The sequence below is a fragment of the Euprymna scolopes genome, chromosome 6 (assembly GCF_053919585.1).
Source record: "Euprymna scolopes isolate OS-2025 chromosome 6, ASM5391958v1, whole genome shotgun sequence".
Taxonomy (NCBI): Eukaryota; Metazoa; Mollusca; class Cephalopoda; order Sepiida; family Sepiolidae; genus Euprymna; species Euprymna scolopes.
Window position 1 is genome coordinate 164,388,253 of NC_136487.1, and position 17,290 is coordinate 164,405,542.

The following is a 17,290-nucleotide window of genomic DNA, read 5'->3' on the forward strand; positions in this document are numbered from 1 at the left end:
CTCAGAAAAAACTAAAAGCACCGAGCACGTGTTTTAGACGTGGTGGAATACATTTATTCAATCAGATCGGTCATAAAGTTCGCACTGTAGGAAAACTCAGAAAAGAATCGTCTACGTCAAAGCAGAACGAAGCACGTCGTAGATGAAAATCTACGCAAATATGTAACGGTTTACATTTTCTGCAAGACTAGTAAATTCCTGTTAGACAGTGGATCGAATCTTTCAATAATAAATCTCAACACGTGGAAAATATTATGGATTAAAATTGTCTGATGTTAGTTTACTACAGCTGCGTAGGTAGCATAATCGTCATTATCGTCTTTTACTACATTTAAACATCTCCAACGCTTATGGAAAAGAAACGTTTTCGGCGAAAAAAATTCTGTTAACAAATTTACCGTCTCATTGAATGATAAATCTGCCGTTTTCCGAGGCAAGATGTAATACACGAATTTGTCATGCTCAACAGTTTCCAAATTTCGTAGTAGAAGTCTACTTTTCTTTTGATCAGAACAGTTGCTGCAGTCAAGATTTAAAAAAAAATCTTCATAACGCCGAAACTACGCTGCGAATGAGTATTCCTCTTCCTTATATTTAAACTTGTCTATCGCGGTCCATATTGTATTCTGACAAAATGATGAATTTCTTTCCGCGTTCGCATTATTTTTAACAATTTCTGTAAGCAATTCCTCTGTTCGTAATTGACGTTCGGCTTCCTTCTTCTGTTCCTCTATTCGTATTTTATATTCCGCTAACTGTTTTTGCAATTCCTTTTGCTGTTCCTCGAATCGTGCCTGACGCTTAGCGGAATCAATACGCAACTTTGTCAAAATGTTCCATCGCTACTTTCAATTCGTCCATTTTGCTTTGTCAGCATTAGCAATTTCAAAATGTTCGCTAAATTTTACAAAACCGTTTTATACTTTCTTATTTCTTCCTCCAGACAATAAAACGACCAGCAAAAAACGTAAATATATATAAAAAGTACAAAAAAAATCAAAAACCCCGATGTTAGCAGCGAAAACCAGAAGTTACGACTTCTTTTTCGCAAAGTATAAGAAGTTTACCTTTCTAAGTCGCGACACACCTTTTTTATTTTTGCAAAAGGACAGCGCTATCTTTGAATTTCGTGACAATTTTTTTTCTTTTCAACTCCTTTTTTCTGTAATGATCTGCGTTTTTTTTTGTATTTTTTTATTTATCGTGCACCTTTCAGTTGCAAGTGATATGTTAGACAGTTCCTTAGGATTGATAACATCTGAGTCCGATGTCGGTAGTATGTTTAGAATAATATTTTAGTTTTTAGTTTTTTTGGAACACTGTATTTAAACGTAGGTACGTTCTCCGAATCCAATGTCACCAGTTTTATGGCTTGCAACAAGCCACAAAGAAAACAGAACAACGAAATAGAATTTAATCAATGTATTACTGGAACAGAAGCGTAAAAAGGTTACAACTGAAAAGAGTAGTAAACTTCACCGAACAGGGGAGGGTCGTTCTGGTGTTTAATATACACCTGAGATCAACAGGTCTATGATTTATATAATGGATTGAACAGTCCACGTGGAGGGTGATTTCCCCACAACAGATACACATTTGTATTATTCGGTAGTTCTTTACAAATATTCATCACTGACTGAGAGCATATTTCTAATGATTATTAATATTTACGACAGCTGTACCAATAAAAATGAAGGAAATATTTATTTGCGTTAGAAAAGAGCAACCTATTTTAAGCATGTTATGAAAAAAATAAAATAAAAGAGAACAGTTAGACTGGAAGAAATGCGAAAGTGAGATAAAGAAAACCACAATTAAAAAGGGATAGAACGGCAGAAATAGTAGATAAAATATAGGAAAAGACAAAGAGAGAAGTAAAGGCAGAAAATTTAGAAAATACTGTTTGGTAGTTTTTTTCTTGTATCATGTCGCTATGGGGAGAAGTTGATTGCATTACTTCTCAGAGTGTGTTTCTGTGCTGTTTGACTGAAGAAAGGGCAGTAGATACAATACTTTGGATTGCCTTTGAGCAATGAGATGAACTAATTGCTGACATCGCATTTAAAATTAGATTTTTTGACAAAGGCAAAATAATTGTAAACCAGTGCAATACGCACGCCATTTCGCACTACATATATAATTGGAGTTCTTTGTTTATATTCAATGTTTTTATGGTGGCACTTTTTGCTCTATCAGGATACGAGTCAGTTGTTATTATTTAAACTGTTGACGTGTTTTAGCTTTTAACCGAATTAGACTTGCAAACTACAAACTTAAAGTAGAAACGATTCTCTCTGTCCCTCTCTTTCTCTCTCTCTCCCTATATATATATATATATATATATATATATATATATATATATATATATATATATATACATACTCCTATGAATTCGTTTTTCTTTTATGTATATTGATATCATATAGAACTCCTCTTTTCTATTTATTTAAACAGAAAATACAATTTTCTCATATATCGATTGTGGAATTGCATTCACTAGCAAAATCTCTAGCTAATTTGCATATTCTTTTTAATATCCATTTTAATTAATTTCCTATTAGTTGCTTCGGCTTTCTAATGGGATAACAATCTTTAGTTAACTATTACGTGTAATGAGATTCATATTCTTTCATACGTGCATAATATTTGCGTAAAAATTTATATTAAGCAAAAAATTGTTTCCATATATATTTATGTATACGTATATATTTTTGTTTACAAAATTTTGCCTACCAAACTCCTGCTAGAGTTTTTGGTCTGCAGACATGAAACTTCATATATAACGTATTTGAATCCATGCACAATTTTATATTTAGGTTTGAAAATTAAAAAAAAGAAATTTTCCAGGTGAATGTCTAATGTCGCCATTACAAAAACATAACGTAGTAGCTATTGGTTCAGGTTTTAATTTTTAGACTTGCAGTGAACATGTCTTAATACACTAGTCATTAGCGGCAGGGGCAAGATAAATCGTGAGCTGCACGTTTTGTGTTTCGATTCTCGTTGGTGGCGCATGAGTCTTTTTTTATACTTTTTAAATCATTATCACATATTGCATTCACTCTGTCCGTCTATCTTTCTATTTATATATCTATCAAAATGAAAATATCTGTCTGTCCGTCTGTCTTTTCTCTATGATAGTTAAGGAAGACTATTATACAGAGTGGTGTCACTTTACATATTCACACTTTTTTAATATATACATATGCACATAACCTTATGAACAGTACATAGGGCCTTAGCAAAGCCGGGCGAAACTGCTAATATATCTATATCTATATGTATATCTATATATATATATATATATATATATATATATATATATATATATATATATAAGTGAACGTGGGTGTGTGGGTGTGTCTGTGTACATTATCTTTACGCAATAACTCTGTTCGAAATTTGATATACAGAGTACTGAGATTTGAGGAAATCTTTGTAATCCGTTTTCGGCCAGAGATTTGGTTGTTAAGACGTCAAAGTTCAACGATTTGCCCTTTCAGAACTCTACCGAACTTGCCGCCAATTTTGAATCTAAACACTTAGAATTTTAGATATAGATTTCGTGGACATTTCTCTTACTTAATAACTTGATATGAGCCCAAAACAATAAATATTAAGGAGAGATAATAGAGGTTAAATTTAACAAAAAAATTGACCCCTTCGGTCTCTATAAAATTACTCAGACCATTTCTGGTCTAAACATTTGAAATTTTACATAAAGTGTATTCAGAGATAGGGCAAACTTTTAAACTGGTCTGGGCCGAAAATTTGATTTGCCAATATATAAATGTATGTATGTATGAATGTATGTTTGCATGTCTGACTCACACTTTTGAGAGAGGCGACGGATTTTTTCTTAGATCAGTATCGGTTTGATGTTCGACCTTTCAGACGACAAATATCGAAAAATTGGCTAAAAACATTCATATCTTCACCTTCAACTGGGCACTTTTCTACAGGTTGAATCGCTTTTATTGCCGATATCTTCGAAAGGCTTAACAGCTAAGACGTCAGTTTTTTTTTTTCCCGTTCTTTTCGTCTTCTCGGTACGTGTTTTAGCTTGCTTTCCTACTACCACTATTTTTTTTTATTTTTGATCAGCACACACCTCCAAATATCCCGGCATCGCCAGGCTTAAATGCTAGTATATATATAAATTTGAGCTTTCCGATGTATTAATAACCATACTAAAACCCGTCGTTTCTATTTTTTAAAAAGAACTTACGCCTTTGTTATACGCGGGTTGTGGAATTGCAGTAATCTGCGAAAGATCTAGCTTATTTACATATTCTTTTAAACATTAATTTCATCTTACTCCCTATTATTTGTTTTCGGTTTTCTGTGGGGAATAATTTGAGCTAACTATTACGTGTAATTATAATCATGCAGATATCCTACATGATTCATACTTGCATAAAAAGTTTTATAGTAAACCCTAACCTATTTCTATACATATATTTATGCATGAGTATATATATTTGTTTAAAAAAGAATTCCTGTAAGTGTTTGTTCTTCAGACATGAAACTTAATATATAGGGTATTCGACTTCACATTAGAGTTTTAGCTAAGAAAAATCGGTGCAAAAGTGTGAAAATAAAAAAAAGATTACATTTTCCAGGTCTGACGACCGCATTACTAATATGCATGCGTAACATAATAGCTATTTATGCATGTTTTAATTTTTTCCTTTGCAGCAAACATATATATATATATATATATATATATATATATATATATATATATATATATATATATATATATATATATATATACTCCGTCGTACAGTACGCTTAAATATACTTATTTTTACTCCTTTGCAAAACAGTATATTTTGTTGTTAGTCTACATAATTTAAATCTGAATTTCCATTTATATTATAGTTACATCTAATTTAGCTATTGTTCCTTTCTGGGATCGTCTTGTAAATATTAATACTTATGTTTTATGATGTCTTTTTTTACAGTATTGAACAGCTTTTAATCCAACGACATTTTAATTATTAATTAAATATACATGTATAAAATATGTTTTCCAGGTGGTTAACATAAATATACAAGGGCTATATAGACTTTTCCTGTCGTTTTATTGTGTGTTGTTGTGGTTGCATAATTTTATAAATTGACTTCTAAGCCTATTATTTTTCCTCAATAATCGAACAGTAGTTTTCTTTGAAGATTTGTTATTTTGTGAAACTTTCCTCCGTGCATAGCGTTAATCCACATAATATAATTATATTACGAGGTCGAATGATAATTATATCTATGCGCGAATATATTAATTGAACTAAATACTTAAGAAAACGCTATAGTTCTGATGTAAAGTGAACCGATGCGAGGGTCTCTCTAGCTTAACTTTTTTGGGAATAATCAGCTCTGATCGGAATCTCTAGCAAATGGCGAATTGATAAAAATAATGGAACTAATGAATCAAGTCCGCCGGAAAATAAAACGCAGAAAAGATTACACTTCTGAAGTAGACAGATCATAATAATAATCATAGGAATATCTAAGAGAAGCAACATATTGTCTGCAAGAAGACCGTTGCATAGAAGAATACAGGGTTGAACCAATCAAATAAGATATATATTTTTCCTGCTTATCCCAAACTTTTATAAAGCAGAGAGATTGAACTACCCCGATATTATAAGAATTTCTAACAAAAGAGATTGAATATTATAACAGTAATATAATATTAGAATATTTTAACAGTATATAATATTATAAAAGCATATAATAAGAGAGATTGAACTCTCAATATTATAACAGTATATAAGATAGTAGATGTATAAAGATTAAGAACATATTTCCGTGTAAACACTTTAATAGCGAGATATAACTATGCACACATTACGTATGATAGGCGCGGGTAGAAAATGAAAGAAAGCACACAAATCATCGCAGTTGTTAGTATCGATTAATAACCTATTTTAAATATTTTTATAACTTTCTGGATCAATTTTTTTTTTTTATCTAAGTAAGATTTAGAATTATTTGCTATAAGAATGTGCAAAAAGTATTATAACATAATTGTCTGGATTTCTAAATATTTTCATCTTTTATCTCGCTTTATATTTTTTGCGTGGCGACATAAAAAAAACTAAAACAATTTATTACCGTTTGGAAAAACTACGGTAATCTTTACATAATTAAATAAAGTTCATTGAGTGCTGTAGATTTCCATGTATTTTTAACGTTTGTTTTGACGATTAAGTAAGGAATCAAGTTCATAATTGTTCATTCTTTTTATAAGCGAAGTTGCCTTCCCGAAATCCCCCAAAGTAAAGCTACGATAAGGCCGGCCAGAATTACTAGGCGCCGTATATATTGGTGACAACTCCTGTATCTTGCATCACGCTTGGTCGTCTTTATTCCATCTTGCTATCAGGACCATGTGTTTCCGGACGATAGATGTGATAGATTCAAGTCCGTTAAACTTTTAAAAAATACGCCATGCGCAAGTCACAGCATCCTCAGATAGTATACAAACCAGTGATGTTTTGTTTACTTCCATCCCATAGTTAGATGCAAGGTCGGTTTTTAACCAAGCTCTCAGAAACGAAGCACTCTTTATAAGAAAAGAAAACAATATTGCCGCAGTCTAGAGAGATATCCCCTTTATTAAACAATGCAAATGGTCGGTTATATGTGGCAGCACAACAAATAGTAAACTCTGATCTTTGCATCAAAACCAATGATGCTTGTAGTCTTCATCAACAACGATTGACGGCATAAATCCTACTCTTAAAATAGTTTTGTAATGTAACAAAACAGACGAATACCTTTTTTACTAATTGAATAAAGTTATTATTCCAAACGCCATTTATGGTGAAATACATTCAATATTATTTTACGAGATTTACGCTTTATATTTGTCGTTTATGCTAATTTCTATTAAGCTGTTGTTCCTACAAAACATTGTAAATAAAACTAAACTAAAACTGCTTTGTTTTCTGATATTTTTAATATCAATTTTAAACGATCTTATTTCCATAAATTTAATGTGATTTAAATTTCATGATTAAAATCATTTTCTAAACAATCTTATTTTCATGAATTGAATGTGATTTTAATTTCATGATTTAAACCATTTTCTAAACCATCTTATTTTCTTATTTGAATGCGATTTCATGATTAAAACCATTTCCCTTTTGGTAACTTGTGAACAATATAGTTGTTTATTTTATTTGTTCTTATTATTTATTACATTTTCAACCTAAACAAGGCACGGTGCCAATTTGATGCATTAGAGAAATACGTTGAAAGAATATTACACTTGAACGTTTGCATGCCAGTACAGTTTAAGCAAGGAATTTCAAATCTAGCTGTTCTTGGGAAGAAAATCTTAGAGGAAAAAGCTTTCTTAGATCTAAGGGTCTCTACTGTGAAAGGGTAGAAATTTGCCGCTTGTCGGTTTTGTAGGGAGTATTTTCGCCGAGGGCTTCAATGGCTTGTAGTTCGTCGGAGCATTCACTATTAAAATACGTGTAAAATAGGCAAAGCGATGCAATATTTCATCGATGGGACAGGGGTTGAATCTTAGATGATCGTTCATGACCTAAAAAGTTAGCGACTCACATTTGAACCCAGTCCAGAAGTTGGAGACTTGTAACAGATGCACCAGCACAAATGTGGCAATAATACTCTATGCATGGGCAAATGGTGGCCTTTTAGTGGTTCAGAATACTTTCATGAGTATATAACTACTAAGTAAGTAGCGAGAACCCACATTCTTCAAAGCAGCCTTGCCAATGCTCTCAATTTATCACTTCCAACTCATGTTTCCTGTGAACGGTGTCAGGAATAACAAAGGCCCAATAGTCGATCTCTGCAGAACACCCGCATTCATATCATATAGTCTAGATGCACGACCATCGAAGATAACCTGAATTCTCCTGTTACTTTAGAAGGATATAATTATGTTAAGTATTTGTCCAGTAATACCACAAGGTTTTCATGAGAAGACCATCGTGCCATTCCTTGTCAAAACTCTAAGATATATACAAAGCTACTAACTGTCCCTTCCCGTTTCTCATCCAGTGCATGATATAAACGCCCAGAGATTACAGTTAGAATATCAGCAGAAGTTAGCCAATTGTGAGTTGGTAGACTAGAGCTTGATTACGCATTTTGGCGAAACGAGTGAGAAGGTTAATGGAGCACTAATTTAATGAGTTAGTTCTTTCGCCAGAAGTCTTGTAAACTGGTACCACAGAAGCAGTTTTCCAGCAGTAATAAAAGCATGGTTCGTCAAGTATTTATTACAGAGTTTGGAGAGAACTGAAGCAACCTCAGCAGATATTTTTTTAATAGCACAGCCGGGATGAAATCAAGTTTACATGCTTTTGACGTGCCAAGGTTTTCTATTATATTATGTACTTGAGAAGTGGTAATTTTCAGATCAACATCTGTGGTTTTTGTCCGCAAAAGAGAATTAGGAAGGGAGTTGTCCAAAGTAGAGTTTTAGGAAAACTGACGGGAAACATATTAGCTTTCTCGGTTGCCCTGCAAGCAACCTTATGATTGTTGAATTATAGGGGAAATTGTTGATTGACTATTATTTACTCCACTGCTTTAGATTTTCCAAAAATTACGCGTTCCTAATGCTCAAGTAGATGTAAACCATTGGGGAGAGTGGGGTTTACTATAGACCTACTGTGTGGGAACACGTAATACCATTGCTGCTTTGAACCATTTAGTAGTCTCATTTGCGTACTATTACGTAAGAAAGGAAAATAAATTTCTCCATGAAGCATCTCTGATTCGATATCTAATGGCATTCTAGTCAGCCGTATTGTAGTGCCTTGTCGTTTTGAGCAATTGCTATTCAACTTTGGGTCGAAAGTTCAGAGTGATATCTATCATTATCATCGCATATGAATATGGATTGTTTATTTATTTATATGGGGGATTTGTTGATAATGTCTGAATCAGAAACATCTCATATACAAGATTTGAAATGTGTTTTCCACATTCTCAAAGTGAATAATCTAAAATTATCCCTCAATAAATGCGAATTTTTCAAATCTTCTTTTAATCATTTAAAATTCCATATTGGCGAGAAGGACTGAAACCCCACAGTAGAAAAAATGGCCAAAATTAATAACTTCCCTGAACCTAATGAATCAGCATCGTTGCGAAGGTTTCTCGGAATGATAATTTTTTATAGAAAATTAATTCCGAAATTTGCTGATATAGTGGTACCATTGGTGAATTTAATAAGTTACATCCTAAAGACAAATCATTGAAATTTAGTGAAGCTGAAAGAAAATCTTTTACTGAAATTAAATAAATGTAAGCTAATATAACTGGCCTTTCCCATTCTATCTCAAATGTTACCAATTATCATTCAGTGACTGACAGCTCTAACTTTGCTGTTTCTCTAAGAAATTGAATAACAGTTAAAGGAAATTGTCTTCGTTTGATCGCGAATTACTAGCCGTTTATCTGACCGTATTTCATTTCAAATCACAAATTGAAGCCAGGCAGGTAGAATTATTCACAGATCACCCACCTTTGATGTCAGCCTACAAGAAAACAACGCCCATGAAATCAGACAAAGAACAACGTTATTTGTCTGTAATTACAGAATATTTTTCTTGGCCTTTTGGTCAAGATCAAAGTGTAGTATCTGTTCCGGCAGATGCTGCACTTAAGATAATTTGTACCAGTCAATGGAGGGGAAACCCTCTATACTGGGACAATTATTATTTTTGGTAACCAGAGTGACCCCTTTTAGGGGAGCTGGTTTTTACCTCACATTAAAAACGGCCTTGTGCCTAATTTGCTCAGTGGGGGAGCAAATAAACACCATCTGTTCCGGCAGATACTGCAAGCTATGACTAGCAAAGACCAGATGTGGGGGCAACCCCACATGCCTGACCTTAAACCAACTCCCATTTCCCACCTCTCGGGAGCTGGTCCCCTTTTTCCCTTCCCCCTCCCTTCACTCCTCACATTAAAAATCGGCCTTGTGCCTAATTTGCTCGGTGGGGGAGCAAATAAATACCATCTGTTCCGGCAGATGCTGCACTTAAGATAATTTGTACCAGTCAATGGAGGGGAAACCCCCTATACTGGGACAATTATTATTTTTGGTGACCAGAGTGCCCCCTTTTTGCCTACTTTTAGGGGAGCTGGTTTTTACCTCACATTAAAAACGGCCTTGTGCCTAATTTGCTCAGTGGGGGAGCAAATAAATACCATCAAAGTGTAGTATCTGTTCTTCAGATGCTGCAAGCTATGACTAGCTATGACTAGCAAAGACCAGATGTGGGGGCAACCCCACATGCCTGACCATTAACCAGCTCCCAATTCCCGCCTCTCGGGAGCTGGTCCCTTTTTTCCCTTCCCCCTCCCTTCACTCCTCACATTAAAAATCGGCCTTGTGCCTAATTTGCTCGGTGGGGGAGCAAATAAATACCATCTGTTCCGGCAGATGCTGCACTTAAGATAATTTGTACCAGTCAATGGAGGGGAAACCCCCTATACTGGGACAATTATTATTTTTGGTGACCAGAGTGCCCCCTTTTTGCCTACTTTTAGGGGAGCTGGTTGTTACCTCACATTAAAAACGGCCTTGTGCCTAATTTGCTCAGTGGGGGAGCAAATAAATACCATCTGTTCCGGCAGATGCTGCAAGCTATGACTAGCTATGACTAGCTATGACTAGCAAAGACCAGATGTGGGGGCAACCCCACATGCCTGACCATTAACCAGCTCCCAATTCCCACCTCTCGGGAGCTGGCCCCCTTTTTCCCTTCCCCCTCCCTTCAGTCCTCACATTAAAAATCGGCCTTGTGCTTAATTTGCTCGGTGGGGGAGCAAATAAATACCATCTGTTCCGACAGATGCTGCAAGCTATGACTAGCAAAGACCAGATGTGGGGGCAACCCCACATGCCTGACCATTAACCAGCTCCCATTTCCCACCTCTCGGGAGCTGGTCCCCTTTTTCCCTTCCCCCTCCCTTCACTCCTCACATTAAAAATCGGCCTTGTGCCTAATTTGCTCGGTGGGGGAGCAAATAAATACCAACTGTTCCGACAGATGCTGCAAGCTATGACTAGCAAAGACCAGATGTGGGGGCAACCCCACATGCCTGACCATTAACCAGCTCCCATTTCCCACCTCTCGGGAGCTGGTCCCCTTTTTCCCTTCCCCCTCCCTTCACTCCTCACATTAAAAATCGGCCTTGTGCCTAATTTGCTCGGTGGGGGAGCAAATAAATACCATCTGTTCCGACAGATGCTGCACTTTCATTTCTTGTTCTCTTTTGGTGGAGGAGAAATCCTTCACGACTGAGACAATTTTTATTTTTGTACTTTTTTCTCCACGTTAAAAAACGACCCTGGTGTCTAACTCTGTCCCGTGGGGAGGCATAGTAAATAGGTACAGAATATGTGTCTGATATTATATATATATATATATATATATATATATATATATATATATATATATATATATATATATATACGAGGAAGTGGAAATATCGTTGCTGACTGCTTGTCTCGTCCTGCCAATTTCTGTAGACGTCTTTGATCTCCCTGCCTTCGTCCAACAACAAGTAACTGATGATGAAATTAATGATTATTCTGATAAACTAAAGTGCTACAAATTTTCGTCAGATTCAGAACCCTTATGTGACGTTTCAACGCTGTACCCTCATCCTTTTGTACTCAAGTCCTCAAGGAGGGCTATCTTTGATCAGTTTCATGCTCTATCACATCCAGGAACAAAATCATCATTAATATTGATCACGTTAAGATTTTATTGGCCTGGAATGTATGAGATGATAAGACAATGTTGCAAGGAATGTCTCAACTATAATAAATACAAAGTTACGAAACATACAAGATCTCTAGTTGAGCCCTTCAATCTATCTTCGAGTCGATTTGAAACTGTGGATCTTTACATAGTGGGTCCTCTTAATCCAGTAACTCCTCGAAATTTTACGTCTCCATCATCTGCCAGATATATTCTTACATGTATCAATAGGGGTACACGCTGGGTTGAGGTCAGACCCATATCTGATATTACATCAGAAACAGTTGCAATATCCTTTCTAAATATGTGGAGTGTCTCTCTATCTATAAACTGATAGAGGAGTACAGTTCGAAAGTGAGCTTTTTAGTCATCTATCTGAACTTTTAGGATTCCATCATTTGCGTACGACGAGTTACTACCCTTAATCTAACGGTATAATCGAGCGTGTACACTGTACATTAAAATCGGCTATTGGTGTTCGAAAACAACGCTGGAATGATGGATTGCCTATTATTCTGATAAGAGTTAGAAATATGCAAAGCGAGGATAATTATTAACCATCTATAGCAGTAAGAACAAAATCCTTACTTGCACCACGACCAATGATTGTTAATGAATCTTCAGAAGTTTCTTATCCAAAAAATTAAGATTTTAGCAGAAGAAATGCGGAAGGTAAACCCCAAACTACTATTTGAAGTCCGAATTAACTTTTCCCCTAAGTCATATATCTCAGCTAGTCTAAGAATCTATACTGCACGAGTCGACCGTTTTCGTCGTCCACTCAAAGTTCCTTACACGCGTCCTTATAAAGTTCTTTAAAAATATCCAAAATATGATACTATAAAACTACATTCTGATTATAGTTTATATTTTATGTGTATAGTAGTCAGTTGTAAAACTATCTGCACTTTGATTATAAAATTTGATTATAAAATTTACTAGCAATTATACAAAATGCATTTACCGCTCATTTAGAGACTTTAAATCTACCTATATTTCTAGCAATGTATTTGTCGAAGAATATTTATACATGTCATCTGTTTATACATCTAATGGTTTCAAACTAAATACGCAATTTGTTTTAACAACAAAAGCGTCATTTACCTATTAAAATAACAACACCACATATAAAAACTGAATATACATTTAGCAAACGTATGAAAACAATTTTTCATCGAACATCCAATAAGACAGAAACGAAACAAGTCGACGTTCTTTTGTTTTTGTATATATCTTTTGGACTCGCTACTACTTGCGTTGGGACCAACTGAGTGCAATAAAAACTAGTAGAATATTACCTATAGATAAATAAATGCACTGTAAACTTTCTCTCTGTCTATTTGCTGAGAGGTTGTCTCCTTAACTACTCGATAAATTTATAGCCTACAGACTTTAAACTTAATATAAATACGTTGCTAATCTGTTGAACAAATGCATTTAGTTTGTAGCCGAGATAAAGTTCTGCTACGCGGGTCAACTTAGTCGAAATAATGTATATACTGTTAGCATACGCAAATAAAATACGTATGTTTTAACTGCGAATTTATACGTTGGACATTTTGGTAAAGAATATCGCTAATTAGTTGCATATTTATCATTTCGACTCAAACTGATGGCACCTAATTCATTAAAACCCTTAGGAAACAACTATTATATATTTAATACATTATAATAATCAATAGCGAATTCGTCCTAGGAAATAAAATAAAAAACGGAATGTGCATTGACTAAAACATTATATATATATATATGCATATTAAACAAACCATATGGTTGCTGGTGACAATATTACATGGATGTTTTTTTTACGAAACACGATACAGTAGAGTTACAAACATAGTGTTTGAAAAACACTGTTGTAATATTTATATCCTCTTAAAAGTTTACTATTATTAAACAATCATTCGCACACATTTCATTATATTAACTAAACCTTATTTAATATTTATACATAATTTATAAATAACATTAAGGAATTCAGATCATTTGAAGTATTTCGTTTTATTTTAAAACAACTTTTGAAATTTATTATGTCCTTAATTACAAATTTTTATTTTACAAACCTGCATTAAGGGAAATAACACTGATCCGTATCTCGAAAAATATGAAATGCTGTCTACATTCCTACAACTGATTTCAGGTATGTTTGCACTTCTAATCAGGGAATCCGTTTTAAGCTTGCTAATCAACGTTTTTAGGAGGTTTATTTGTAAAAAAATCAGATCTTGTAACAAAATTAATTACATTTTTGTAGCATTATCAGCTGCTTCTTGTCAAGACGTATCATCCTAAATAGGTCGTTAAGTGAATAATGTGTAGCCACCAGTATACATTGATTGCTTGATACGAATATTGGCCACTGTAAATTGAATGATGGACAAAAATGAAGGTTTTTACATGTGAAAGTCATGTTGCTTAATCGTCAGGGCTTTTACATCCGTTCCTTCGAATTCCTGTAAATCGTAGGGACAAAGAAATTCCATGTAAAGTGTGAACAATAGTCATCTATCATGACAGCGTCCCGGTGACTTTGATATTTTCTCTCAATCTCTTATATATGTTTCCGCCTCTGTCATGTAAATTAAACTATGAATGTGAGTAGGCAGACATGGTTTGTTAAATTAAACTACTAGAAAAATAATGTAACATTAACTACACATATACATAATGTCGTATTCTCAATCGTTTAATTAAATAGAATTTAAGAAGGTCCATGTAGTGAAGAGAATAAAAAAATATACCTATTTTCGCTATACATAAGAGCAACAAGTGAAGAGTCCTTTACAAAACCGTGTAGTTTTTATCAATATATATGAAGAAAAAATAACAATGACAATATCTCAAATATATTCCTTAAGAGTTTTATCGGTTTCACTCTACGTAATCTCTCACTACGTGATGGGATTCATGGAAATCCGCAGTATTAAATTAACAGCGCAAAATCGAAATTGCTCTTCTTTCATAAATGCATATTTCATTTGCCTAAAGCAAGTTTAATGCACCTTTTCCCAAAGACGTCACCGCATTTATAAGCTCAGAAGTCACGTGTTCCCCTGGATTTACCCGGAAGAGTTAAACTAAACACCTTTTAGCATTAAAATATTTAAATATATCCATCAATCTACACGTTACTTAAATTCTCATGCATTTTTCCACGTCGTAACATTTAATACATAACATATCTTGACGGGAGCTGCATATGTATATATCTCTTCGATGTAAGTAACCGAATTCTTTAACGGATACTGGGTGATTTCTAGTTGATATTATTTCTTAGTAAAAGAAGATAGGTAATCAAACCAATGCTAAGAATATTGTTTCTGTTTCTATAAAGAGATGTTTATCCTGAAAGCGTTATGATAGAGAGGAGAACGTTCTATTTCTCTATTTATGGGTAGAGTAATAGATGCATTTTCTTGATAAATAGCTTCTAGCGAAATAGCATTATCTGTAGTACATATTACTACGGAATTACTTCCTTGTCGTTTTCAACATGCCTTTTTTAAAATCAATCATTATTCTACTGAATTAAGCTGTGTGTTTGAGAAACGTTTAATTAAAAAAAAACTTCTGCGTATTATGAAATTAATTAAAATAGAAGTCTAACCGATATTCACCTGCATGGATTACTAAAGAACCAAATTATTTAATATGTTTAGTTGTGAAAGTATAAAAATACAATGTACAGAATACAATCTCCAGATTTAAAATATACAACAGTGGTAACGATATACCGTTCGAAAAGGATAAGATTGTAATATCCATTATCCAGAGTCTTTATTTGTCAACAGCAGCACGTTTTCTAAACTTAACTTTAATTAATATTATACAGATTCCTTCGTAAAAGTGATATCGATATATCCGATGCAAGCTGACATAGAACATTATTCTCCTTGTGAATATTAGTAGACAGAAACTCTACAATCATTTAGAATAAACAGCACCGCATGAGGTTATTGCAATCGCTTTCCACTAGTGAACATTCTTTGAAACCTGGAGTGACAATTTGCTAAAGTCACCACACATTAAACTAAGTTTATAAAACTTTATTTAATTGTGCAGTTATTATATGATGCAAAGTATTGTATAATTCGTATTTAAGTCGATATATTTTCCTCGTTTGCTTCTGGCTGCGCCCAAGCTTTGACAGAACTTAGCACAAAGGCCGTTTCTAATTCGATTGGAGGCGAAAATCACGAGAATTAGATTTCGGAATTTAGACTAAAATGGAATCGATTAAAATAAGTGCACGTCTCACAGAAACAAAAGTGGCACTTACCATATATACATTTTCTATTTGAGATATACGCACGTATATATATATATATATATATATATATATATATATATATATATATATATATAAACCCACACATATATATATATATACCTATACATATATATATACGATCAAGTAAGTGAAGTACATACAGTGAGAATCAAATTTTACGACTATTATAGCGAAGCTTGATGATAGACAAAATTACGATAGAAACACTGTAAGAAGAGAAATGGCTTGATGATTATAGGGGGGGGGGATGAATTTTACATTGAGGATATATACAATGAACAGATTACAATAAATACTAGATATTGCTAAAAGCAACGAAACAAACCAGAGATGTCAATACCAGAACTAATTACTCGCATGATGAACTTAGTTTATCCCAAACTTTCGAAACTTATGACATAGAAAACGTATCCAATTTCCTGCTAACACAACTTACAGCAGTCTATATTGCTTGGAGTGGGTGTTGATTAATCTGACTTTTTATAGGTGACCAGACAACATTAGCATGGCTTTGAAAAGTGATAAAACTTTCTACTTAACGCAGAAACCACGCCGACTAATAAGTACAGACTCTACTGCTAGTTCCATAAAACGCACCCATTTTGTTTGTCAGAGTGCAGGCACTATCTAGGAACTCGCCTCCTTTAAAAGATATGTAAAATGTAAAGTGTTTAGACAGCTTAAGCTAGTAGTTGATTAATACGGTTATTGTGAAAATATGTAAGATGCGAAACCTGAACACGGTTTTTGTTAATTACTAAGTCACATATCATGGTATACCACAGTTTTATTTTATATGAGATCAATCCAGTAATAAAAGTAAGTGTATGTACACATAAAATATTTCAAACAGTCATCCTATTATGCGAATTTATAGATATGTAAGACTTCTGAAAATCAAGATTGAAGTGACATTTTTCAAAGTAGTAAACTACCCCCTTTACACCCATGACTAGCGAAAGAGCTGTTAGGAAAACTACACAATGACAACCAAAAAGTGTCTACAATCTTAGTCAGTGACATAAACAAGCCTCAAAAACTGAGGCAACAACCTACACTTATTGGATGAAAGCAAGCTCTATGCCATCTCAGATACTGATTTAAAGCCATACTTCTCCAAACATATTGAGTTTAAGTATGGTTTGGTGAAATGTTCAAACGGCTCCATGAGAGCTGGAAAAAGTTAAAAACGGAAAACTTCTCCTTAAATAAGATACTAACTTTGCAGACGTGG

At 34.0% G+C, this 17,290-nt stretch overlaps 1 pseudogene; it reads left to right on the forward strand.

The window, feature by feature from the left end:
* Positions 1–9,590: 9,590 nt before the first annotated feature.
* LOC145278568 (U2 spliceosomal RNA) lies at positions 9,591–9,804 on the forward strand (annotated as a pseudogene).
* The last annotated feature ends 7,486 nt before the right edge of the window (positions 9,805–17,290 follow it).